General features: G+C 36.0%; 1 long non-coding RNA gene across 5 annotated transcripts; it reads right to left on the reverse strand.

Annotated features, from left to right (window-relative positions):
* Positions 1 to 6,486: 6,486 nt before the first annotated feature.
* LOC135796094 (uncharacterized) lies at positions 6,487 to 9,567 on the reverse strand. 5 transcript variants are annotated; one of them, XR_010549242.1, is made up of 7 exons: positions 9,444 to 9,567; positions 9,276 to 9,353; positions 8,659 to 8,786; positions 8,300 to 8,609; positions 8,124 to 8,250; positions 7,777 to 8,074; positions 6,487 to 7,721 (listed from the first exon to the last, which is right to left on the reverse strand). It is a non-coding gene; the product is annotated as an uncharacterized lncRNA (long non-coding RNA). The 5 variants fall into 5 exon arrangements; XR_010549243.1 differs by having other exon boundaries at positions 7,777 to 7,896; positions 7,947 to 8,074; positions 9,276 to 9,566; XR_010549244.1 differs by having other exon boundaries at positions 8,483 to 8,609; positions 9,276 to 9,566.
* Positions 9,568 to 10,897: the final 1,330 nt, after the last annotated feature.

Genomic DNA, 10,897 nt, shown 5'->3' on the forward strand with positions numbered 1-10,897 from the left:
TATCTTGAGCGAATTTACACCGACGAGTGTTGCACTGATACATAGAAATTATTTAACATTTGCTGTATATTTCTGCGCATTTATGTCCATTATATTAGAGATAATTGTTTTATTAAAATATTATCCAAGTGATGTGAAATGAAAAAAAAGATTATTAATCTAGAATAATGTCGCAATCATATGAACTACGGACAAGTGAAAAAAAAAATTTTTTCACAAAATGGCGACTGTTTGAAAAAAAAAAGTGATTTTTTTACCCTTATTTTTTGATATTCTAGATTTTTTTTGGAATATTTAGCGTAGTTCATTTTAAAGAAAAGTCTATAAAGAAGACTCTGTAAAAATTTCAAGTAAATCGGTTCAGTAGAAGTTGAGAAATCGTGGGTACCGTCTCGAAAAATACAGTTTCGAGAAAAACACGTTTAAAGTTTCGCGTCAATGCGAACCAGTTTGAATGCCGCGTCACCAAAACGGCTGTATCTCGGAAAATAATTTAAATTTTGAAAAACCCACTTGTACACGTATTTTTGAATAGTTAAACTTTGAAAGTATCAAAAAAAAAATCGATTTTTTGAAACCTCTAGACTAGAATACCCCGTTAACCGCCCCCCTTCCAGGATATTCCCGGATAGAAAATCTCCTCATCAATGCTTAGGTAGGTGTGTAGTTAAGGCGGTTTAGCTTGAATTGCTTATTAAATTTGAGGGATATTAATTTTTCTTGTATTATCTTGCAAATTACAAACACGTGGTTGCATTTTTATCAGATTTCCTTGTCCCGTTTCCGAAAATAACATGCATGATTTAATTATTACAAACACGGTTTTTAATATTATGTGAGGATTATTAAAATGACAATATTCATGTGGTCGACCACGCTTACTTTGCCGTCGCTCGGTTCGGTCATGTTTTCGATGATCACGTATACATTTTAAATCGAAATGCATAATTAAATTATAAATTTCTTGTTAAAATAAAATCTTGAAAGGTGTATAGTTTTTCGTTTTTGCAGTCTCAGTATATCTTAATATTTACAAAGAAATAGTTATTTTTATTGTCTTTAACCACTGTGTTGCTACGCGCCGTCGCTTGACGTCTGTTGCTTTAGATGTTTTCCGCCGGATATTCTATCAATTTATGATGATGCTTCACCCGTCGGTTATCTTATGTAGTTGATGTTATCATCAAATTATACATTTAAATACAATAGGTATATTAAAATGTAAATGTTTTATTTTCATAGCACTTTTTTGCTCAATTTCCCTCTTGATGTTGTGAATATTGACTCAATTTGTAGATTCTAGAATTTTTTGCGATCCGTTCTTAATTATCTCTTTTAATTTACGAGATATTCGCGATTGAATAAAATGGGCAAAAATTGAAAAATGTCACTTTTTAGTACTTTTAGTGGTGCTTATATTATTTTATATTTTTATTTGATAGAGAATTTTCCTATCTAAGAGATACTTTAAGGAATTGTAGTTTTTTTGATATAACAATAATTTTCTTAGATGCGGAATTTAATTCTGTATCTCCCTGTTTTGAAATTTATTGCAAGAAAATTCCGTAACGCGAGTTATATTGAAAGTTGTCTATGTGCGACGTAGTAATTTTTGCGCTAGGAATTGTAGTTTTTTTAGTATAACACGCGAACGTGGTGCTGCAAGAGGTTCGGAATAATTTTCCCAAATGCAGAATTTAATTCTGTATATCCCTGTATCGAAATTTATTGCGCGAAAATTCCTTTACGCGAGTTATATTGAAATAATGTGCGCCGTAGTACTCGTTGCGCTTGGAGTTGTAGTTTTTTTAGCATAACACGCGAACGTGGTGTCATAATAAGTTCGGAATAATTTTTCCAAATGCAGAATTAAATTCGCGAGTTATATTGAAAGTTGTGTGTGTGCGCCATTCTATTCGTTGCGCTTAGAAATGTAGTTTTATTGATATAACACGCGAACGCGGTGTCACAATAAGTTCGGAATACTTTTTCCAGATGCAGAATTTACTCCTGTATCTCTCAGTATCGAAAGTTCTTGCAAGAAATTTCTGTAACGCGAGTTATATTGAAAGTTGTGTGTATACGCACTAGTACTCGTTGCGCTGGGAATTGTAGTTTTTTTTTTGTTATAACACGCGAACGCGGTGTTCACAATAAGTTCGGAATAATTTTCCCAGATGCATAATTTAATTCTGTATCTCCAAGTATTTAAATTTATTTCCAGAAAATTCCGTAACGCGAGTTATATTGAAAGTTGTGTGTGTGCGCCATTGTATTCGTTGCACTTAGAATTGTAGTTTTTTTAGTAAAACACGTGAACGCGGTGTCACAATAAGTTCGGAATAATTTTCCCAGATGCAGAATTTAATTCTGTTTCTCCCTGTATTGAAATTTATTGCGAGAAAATTTCCTTAAGCGAGTTATATTGAAAGTTGTGTGGGTGCGCCGTAGTACTCGTTGCGCTAGGAATTGTAGTTTGTTTTTTTTAGTATAACGCGTGAACGCGGTATCACAGTAAGTTCGGAGTAATTTCAGGGCACCGTACGAAGGTAGTGGTAGAAGTGACTCGTGTTCAGGACACGGAACGAAGGTTGCAGTAGAAGTGACTCGTGTTCAGGGTACCGTACAAAGGTAGCGGTAGAAGTGACTTGTGTTCAGGGCACCATACGAAGGTAGCGGTAGAAGTGACTCGTGTTCGGGGCACCCTACGAAGGTAGCGGTAGAAGGGACTCGTGTTCAGGGCACCCTACGAAGGTAGCGGTAGAAGTGACTCGTGTTTAGGGCACCGTATGAAAGTAGCGGTAGAAGTGACTCGTGTTCAGGGCACCGTACGAAGGTAGCGGTAGAAGTGACTCTTGTTCTGGGCACCGTACGAAGGTAGCGGTATAAGTGACTCGTGTTCAGGGCACCCTACGAAGGTAGCGGTAGAAGTGAATCGTATTCATAAAATATAAAATATAAATTGTGTTATTTGGTATTGAAAAAAAAAACTGAGAAAAGGGGCCGTACCGCCTCATGTATTTTTTGTTATAATTTTTTTTACTTCTTTTTCCGATTTTAATACTTTATTATACTTCCTTATCCCTATTGCATCCCAAAACCAATATATTATTTTCTTATACCGAGAAATATTGAAAGTAAAAGTAGATTTCGTGTTTGTGTGTTGTTTCAATATTGTGAATTTTTACTTTCGTCTTCTGAACTACGTATTTACCACTACGTTTGTGTATAAACAACTTTTTTCTTCGGTTGATGCGTATTATCGCGACGTACCTGCCTTTTACCTGGCAACCCTGGCAACGCGTCGCTCACATGGCAGTCGTTTCACCGCGTGATCCGCGAACGCGTCAATTAATCGTCGAGTACTCTTTTTGTTATTCGTAACGAGCATGTGTGGCTGTTTTGTTTGATGAGTTGTGGCGGTTAGAGTGTTCTTAAGTAAGAAATAAGTGTCTGTTAATCTCTGCGCGAGTTTTCAGTTGATAAAATATATTCCTGGATCAAAAATCTCTTCATCACTTTTTTTCGCTAAGGTGGTTTAACTTAAATTGATTATTGCATTTGCACGTGGTGGCATTTTTATCAGAAATTTACTGCTTTATTGCAAACACTGTTTTAAAAAAGTATCTGAAGATTATTAAAATTGGCAATATTCATGTGATCGACCACGCTCACTAGGCCGTCTGCCGTCGGCTCGGTCATGTTTTCGCTGAACACGTGAACGTTTTTAATCGAATTGCACTCGTTAGCATAATTAAATTAAAACATTTCTTGTTGATCTAACACAATCTTGTAGGTTGAATAGTTTTTCGCTATCATAGTCTCCGTATATCTTAATATTTTCAATGAAATATTTATTTTCTGTCGTATTTACCGACTGTATTGCTACGCGCCGTCGCTTGCCATCTGTTTAGATGTTTTCCGCCGGATATTCTATCAATTTATGATGATGCTTCTCCCGTCGGTTACCTTATACAGTTGATTCTACCATCAATTAATAAATATATATTCACAATATATTAAAATGTAAGTGTTTTATTTTTGTAGCACTTTTTTGTTCAATTTTCCGATGTTTTCGAGTAAAATCTCAGATTTTATATTAAAATACTGTTGTTAATTTGTAAATTTTGTAGTTTCTAAAATTTTCTTTTTGTAACACCTTGTATATTAGTTTTCCTAACATCACGTAGAAAAACACCTTTAGTTGTGAGTTTTGAGTGTTCTCTGTTTTGAACATGGAATTTTCTTTCTAGAACACATTGTATATATGTTTTCCTTTGTGCCCGTGAAAATTTTGCTTTGTCTGTAGTTTTTATTATTTTCCCGATTGCACTTTGAATTTTCTTTCTGGAACACCCTGTTTATTAATTTGCCTGCTCGTCGAGTGAAAACGAGCGGCGTTTGTATTGTTGAGAGTTTTTTGTTTACACTTTAAATTTTCCTATTGTATATTTGTTTCCATTTTCAATCACCGAGAAAATTGGCTATTTACATATTTCATTAACCCGGTAGATCTTTATGAAGTAGTACTTGCTGGCATGTGCGTGGCTATGCAGGTCGTAAGTCCTGTTTCAATATAGCGAAATGTATTCTGTTGACTTGTAAAATCTAAACTTGTATTCTATTATTAATAAAGAAATAGTAAGATATATTGACTTCTTTGATTTGTGTGTTCGCTTTCTATCATTTCAGGAACAGGTCTCTAAGAGAGTTCCCTCTCTCAGGGGATGATCCCCTCTATAAAAATTGTTAAGGTAACCTGTATGATTTCTGCACTCCTTCTTTCGTTTCAGCTACAGGTCAGAACTTGTAAGAATATTTTTAAGTGTCGCCTCTCTTGAGATGACTTAAAACTTAGAAATATTTTTACAAGACCTTAAAAGGATTGTCCTTATAAGGAGTTCCCTCTCTCTGGGGGTGATCCCCCACCATAAAAATTGTTGATATGCCTGATAATTCCGGGGATGAAGCGCAGAGACATCGTAGCTGTAGGATGGGCCGGGAGCAATGGACACATCGAAGCAGTGGGCTGTCTAACGACACGGGCCAAAAAATTTAAAAATCTGATCCTCCCCTGTTCTCTTTCTTCTACCTCCTCCTCTTTTCTCTACTCTACTCTCTGTTCTCTTTCTTCTATCCTCTCTACTACTCATTCTTTTATTTCTCTGTTCCCCCGTTCTCCTTTTACTTTCTTACTTCTCATGTTGCCTTCCACTTATATTTCAATTTCTCTTATATTTCGTTGCAATTCATATATGCAACCCAAATGGCACCATATATTTTTATATTTGAGAAAAATGCCTTCTATACCTCAGATTCGATCCGTGTCTGCTAGCATACCAACAGGTGCACGTCTCCACTCGACCACCGAGTGCTTTTATCATTGTTATTTTATTCTTCTATTAATGTTTCTACTTTTATCATGTTTTTAAAAACAACACAATTCAAGCAACAGTTAGTTATGTTATACCCGCTGCACACACATAAGATTTATGTACCATATTATTTAAAACTGAAAACGACAAAGAGGGTACCACATAGAAAAGTGAATTAGTTTATAATATTACTTTATATATTGAATTTTATTGACAACATTAAACAATAGATACATTTTATTAAATAGAAAAATATCAACATCTAGCAAAGTCGGAAGTAGTAAAAACTTGCCTTAAAATACGCGCATCTCCAATACTTCACCTATAGATATTGCCATTGTTCATTTGCTGGAATTAAATATCCAATCTATATATATATAAAAGAAAGTCGTGTTGGTTAACTCCTTTATAACTAAAGAACGGCTAATCCAATTTAGCTAAAAATTGGTGGAGAGGTAGCTTAGGGCCAGGAGTAGGTAATAGGATACTTTTTGAAGTGAAAACTTTTCTAAAAGGGCACTAAACGACACTAAAAAGTGACAAACATATTTGCGTATATGGATTATCTTGCGGGAAAATAAGAGAACGCAAATACAAAGTTTTCTATTATCCCCGTGTCCTCTTTGTGCGATGCTTCGTAGCATAGACGTGTGTATGTGTGTACGTGTGGGTTGAAGTTGACCGGTTGATGTTTTTGTTTGGAGAAGGTTACTAGGATACTTTTTAAAGTGAAAACTCCTTTACAGAACACTAAACGACACTAAAAGGAAACAAACATATTCGCTAATATGGTTTAGCCTACGGGAGAAAAAGAGCACACAAATATAATGTTTTCTATTATCTCCCTCTCCTCTTTGTGCGATTCGTAGCTTCCCCCTAAGCATAGACGTGCGTGGGTTTGTACGTGTAGGTTGAAGTTGCCCGGTTGATGTGTTTGTTTCAATAAGACTTAGTAAGGGTGCATTCGCGTTGGACGCTTACGCGCTGTGAGCGCTCACGCTTATAAGCACAAATTTTTAGTGTTCGAGATGGCCTATAGGCGCTTAGAATCAATAAATAAATTTTGTTCGTTTTGGATATTGTGAGCGTCAATAATCATCAACATGGCAACTGTTTATCAAATAATTTAAATTTTTATTTTTTAAATTTTTATTTAATTGTAAATTTTATTACTTTCTGGATCAGTTAGCTCAACAGAAATTAATTTTGGTTGACTGCTTGCCATTTTTGCGGGATTGTAAAGAATTTAACAATTTAGAAATAAATGAAATTTTTTGGTTAGCTTATGCTCAAGTTGCATTCGTTTTGACAGATAATAAAAATTGGCGCTCACGCTTTCGCTGCCCTACCTCTGTGGCGTGAGCATAAATGAGCGCGAAGTCTGTGCTACGAACTCAGCCATGAGCGTACTTATGTGACTCACAGCGCCAAGTCGAACGATGAAAATGACATGTAAGCACGCTCACAGCGCGTAAGCGTCCAACGCGAATGCACCCTAAGTGTAGGATACTTTTTTTAATACTTTTTGAAGTGAAAACTTCTTTGGAAGATACTAAACGAGTTTTCTCCGTCTCTTCTTTGTGCGATGCTTCGTAGCTTCCCCACTCAACATGCAGGGACCAAAACGATCAAATCTTATCCGACAAAACCGTAATGCAACTAGGATTCGAAGGATTGTGAATGAAAGGACTGAAGAAGGAGAAAAAATTGCACGTGAAAAGCATCATGTTAGTCAGTTAGTATGACTCGACTTCGTGCTTCTCAATCTCAAGAGCATAGCGAGGCGGAACAAAGTTTGCCGGGTCAGCTAGTTAATAATATATACAAGTTATTCTTATGTGCAAAACTAGTCGCGATGAACACGCGCACCTCACTCGATGTCCGGAATTGAACTGCGTGTGCAGCAAAATACATACAGCCAACTGCGACAACATGAGATCACTATCAGTATTGCGCGATACGTTCGCTGAACGCGACAAGAAAATTGTTTACAAACAAGTCTCGCGCGTACAGCTGTGGATGCACAGTACTGAGCAAGCAGCGCCGCCTGTTTTGGTACTACTAGCGCACAAGGCAAAATATCTACGGTGCCCAACTGGAAATCTTTAATCACAAGGCCCAAATATTTTGAAAAGAACAAAGATATTTGGAGATTAATTTAATACTTCCAGATATTCAAAAGTATTAAAAGCGAGTCAGGAAAGCGCGAGATACAGATCATTTTCTACCACAGCTTTTCAAAAATGACAAAAATTGCTGAAGTTTGAGAGGGATTTAAGAGCACTTCCCGACCCTTGATGGTAACTGAATGTGGTTCATACGACTTCAGAACTCTTCTTCTATCACCTGAAAAAAACATAATTAAAATCCAGTCAAGGAAACGCGAGATACAACCATTTACCACCGTAACTTTTCAAAAATGACGAAAATTCCAGAAGTTTGAGAGTGATTTAAGGGCACTTCCCAACCCTTGATAGTGACTGAGTGTAGTTAATACGGCAAAAGAACTCTTCTTCTACCACTTGAAACAAACAAAATTAAAATCCAATAAAGGAAACGCGAGATACAGACCATTTTCCACCACAACTTTTCAAAAATGACAAAAATTGCTGAAGTTTGAGATTGATTTAAGGGCACTTCCCGACCCTTGCAGGTGACTAAATGCAGTTCATGCCATTAAAGTACTCTTCCTCTATCACCTGAAGCAAACAGAATTAAAATCCATTAAGGGAAATACGAGATACAGACCATTTTCCACCACAACTTTTCAAAAAGACAAAAATTGCTGAAGTTTGAGAGTGATTTAAGGGCACTTCCCGACCCTTGCAGGTGACTAAATGCAGTTCATGCCATTAAAGAACTCTTCCTCTATGACCTGAAGCAAACAGAATTAAAATCCAATAAAGGAAACGCGAGATACAGACCATTTTCCACCACAATATTTCAAAAACGACAAAAATTGCTAAAGTTTGAGAGTGATTTAAGGGCAAATCCCGATCGTTGGGGATAACTGAATGCAGTTCATACCATTAAAGAACTCTAACTCTTCCTCTATCACTTGAAGCAAACAGAATTAAAATCCAATAAAGGAAATACAAGATACAGACCATTTTCCACCACAACTTTTCAAAAAGACAAAAATTGCTGAAGTTTGAGAGTGATTTAAGGGCACTTCCCGAGCCTTGCAGGTGACTAACTGCAGTTCAGGCCATTAATGAACTCTTCCTCTATGACCTGAAGCAAACAGAATTAAAATCCAATAAAGGAAATGCGAGATACAGACCATTTTCCACCACAACATTTCAAAAATGACAAAAATTGCTGAAGTTTGAGAGTGATTTAAGGGCACTTCCCGACCCTCGCAGGTGAGTAAATGCAGTTCATGCCATTAAAGAACTCTTCCTGTGTCACCTGAAGCAATCAGAATTAAAATCCAATGTTTTTTGACACCATTTTTCCAAGATGGTGGCTCGAGCGAACAAGATACGAGGTGGCAAAGTTGAAATTCGTAAAGAGCACCTCGAAATCTATATGAATACCAATTTTCAACAATCCCGCACTATTTTCCAAGCAAAACTACCAAATGACTGGGCTATAGATAATAAAAGTTAATTTTATAGAGCTCGCAAGCTTCTTGTTTCAATCTAACGTGCGTAATTTCATTACTTTACTAAACATGCAATTTTCGGCTAAATTAAAAACAAACTCGGCAGCGTATTGTGTTCACTGCAACGACAAGCGACAACGTATATACATATCGATACTGATAAGCACGGTGAGAAGTAAACGAAAACAATTCCAATTCCATATACGATAGGTACATGATCGCGAAGATTTTATAAAGATTTAATTTAAAAATGTGAAAATAACACGAGAATAGTATCTCAATTATGAACTTACCAGTGAACCAATTGGAAACTTTAACTGGCCACACGCCCACGATACTCGATTGAAAGCAACGATTGACCGAATTTAATTCTCAACGAACAATAAAACAAGAGCACACCACAATCATTTTACATAACTTAGTAGGAATATGGATTAATGGTGAACTTCAACGAGACTTACAATAGCTCGATTGACCGAATCAAACTCACAAGAAATATGACGACGGGACGTGACGACCGCATGCGGACACACTACCTGCTCAACCTGACTCGAATGAAGCCGCGTGCGCCGAAAGTGTGTGCGCGGTGCGCAGATTGTGCGCAATGACCGTTGCGGTTAAGCGTAGTGTGCACAACAGTACACGCAGAGCATTAGGCTCATCAAATATAAAATTATTGCAAATTAATTCTATTGGATACAACTTTCAGCTCTGCGTTATCTCTCTTTTTTCTAATGTTTCGATAAATTCAATACAATTACCTAACCACTCTCAATCCCCGAACTAATAAATCTGTGAGGTGCGTGGGTTATCACCTACTTTGCGCAAACTTGCTGGGGCACATGCGCAAGAAAATAGAGATGATGAAAATCCCTACTAATATTATAAATGCGAATGTCCTGATGTTTATCATGCTTTCACGTGGTGGTGCCCGAAAGGTTATAGGCTACTTTGTATTTAATAAAAAAATTATTTTTTAAATAAAATAAAGAAATTGTTTATTCAATAATACCTCTGCATCTGGTTATTTGACTACTTTAACGCCATCTAGCATTCCAGCAATGAAGCTAAAACCTAAGTACTATAGTACCATCACACTGTATTATCACACAGTATTACCGACAACTACTTCAACATCAAATCCAATTGACTACACTATGGAGACTGTACACTATACTTCCATAGACTATACTTTCAGCCATTTTAAACTTCCCGCCATTCTACTTCATTGTTACTTCTTCTGTGACTACAGACGCGTACGGAAGCAACTTCATTGATTTCTAATATTTATTTGATTGATTCAACGCGAGCGAAGCCGCGGGATAAAGCTAGTATAATATAAAACATTGTTTTTATAAAATCCTTTATTTATTAATATAATTGCTGCTTTTCATTTTAAGATTTTCATCTCGTCATTTTGTTATGTTTTGACATTATTAATATTTATATTTCGTCATTTGTTAATGGGAATATGGAGTTAGGAATTATAAACTAGACTTCTTGTTGCTGTCAGTAAGCATACATCGTGTTAATGGTTAATGATGACACTGGTGTCCGTGTGAGAACGTCATTAACTCATATCCACGAACATTGGCGTATGTGTGGAAGGTGCACATAAATTAAAATTAATGGTATTTGTATAAATTACTCAATAAATTAAACCTAGATGACGCTAGAGCATACATATTTTAAACAATTAAATTAGAAATATGAATGCAGCTGTATTTTAAAAATTTATGGCGTATTAATGCAATTATTCATCAATTATGCAATGATTAAACATTGTATTAATAGCAAAATTAAAAGGGTTTTCATCTTCAAATATGTTACAAAAAAATAATAATAAGGACCAAATGTGTGCAAAACTAAAATGTGAAGGCCATATCTAAAATCTAAATGTTCTGTGTCTAACTTG

The sequence above is a fragment of the Atheta coriaria genome, unplaced genomic scaffold (assembly GCF_025399875.1).
Source record: "Atheta coriaria isolate IRGN ID8LTWV9N9 unplaced genomic scaffold, Caltech_Dcor_3.1 hic_scaffold_7_pilon, whole genome shotgun sequence".
In the NCBI taxonomy this organism is placed as follows: domain Eukaryota; kingdom Metazoa; phylum Arthropoda; class Insecta; order Coleoptera; family Staphylinidae; genus Dalotia; species Dalotia coriaria.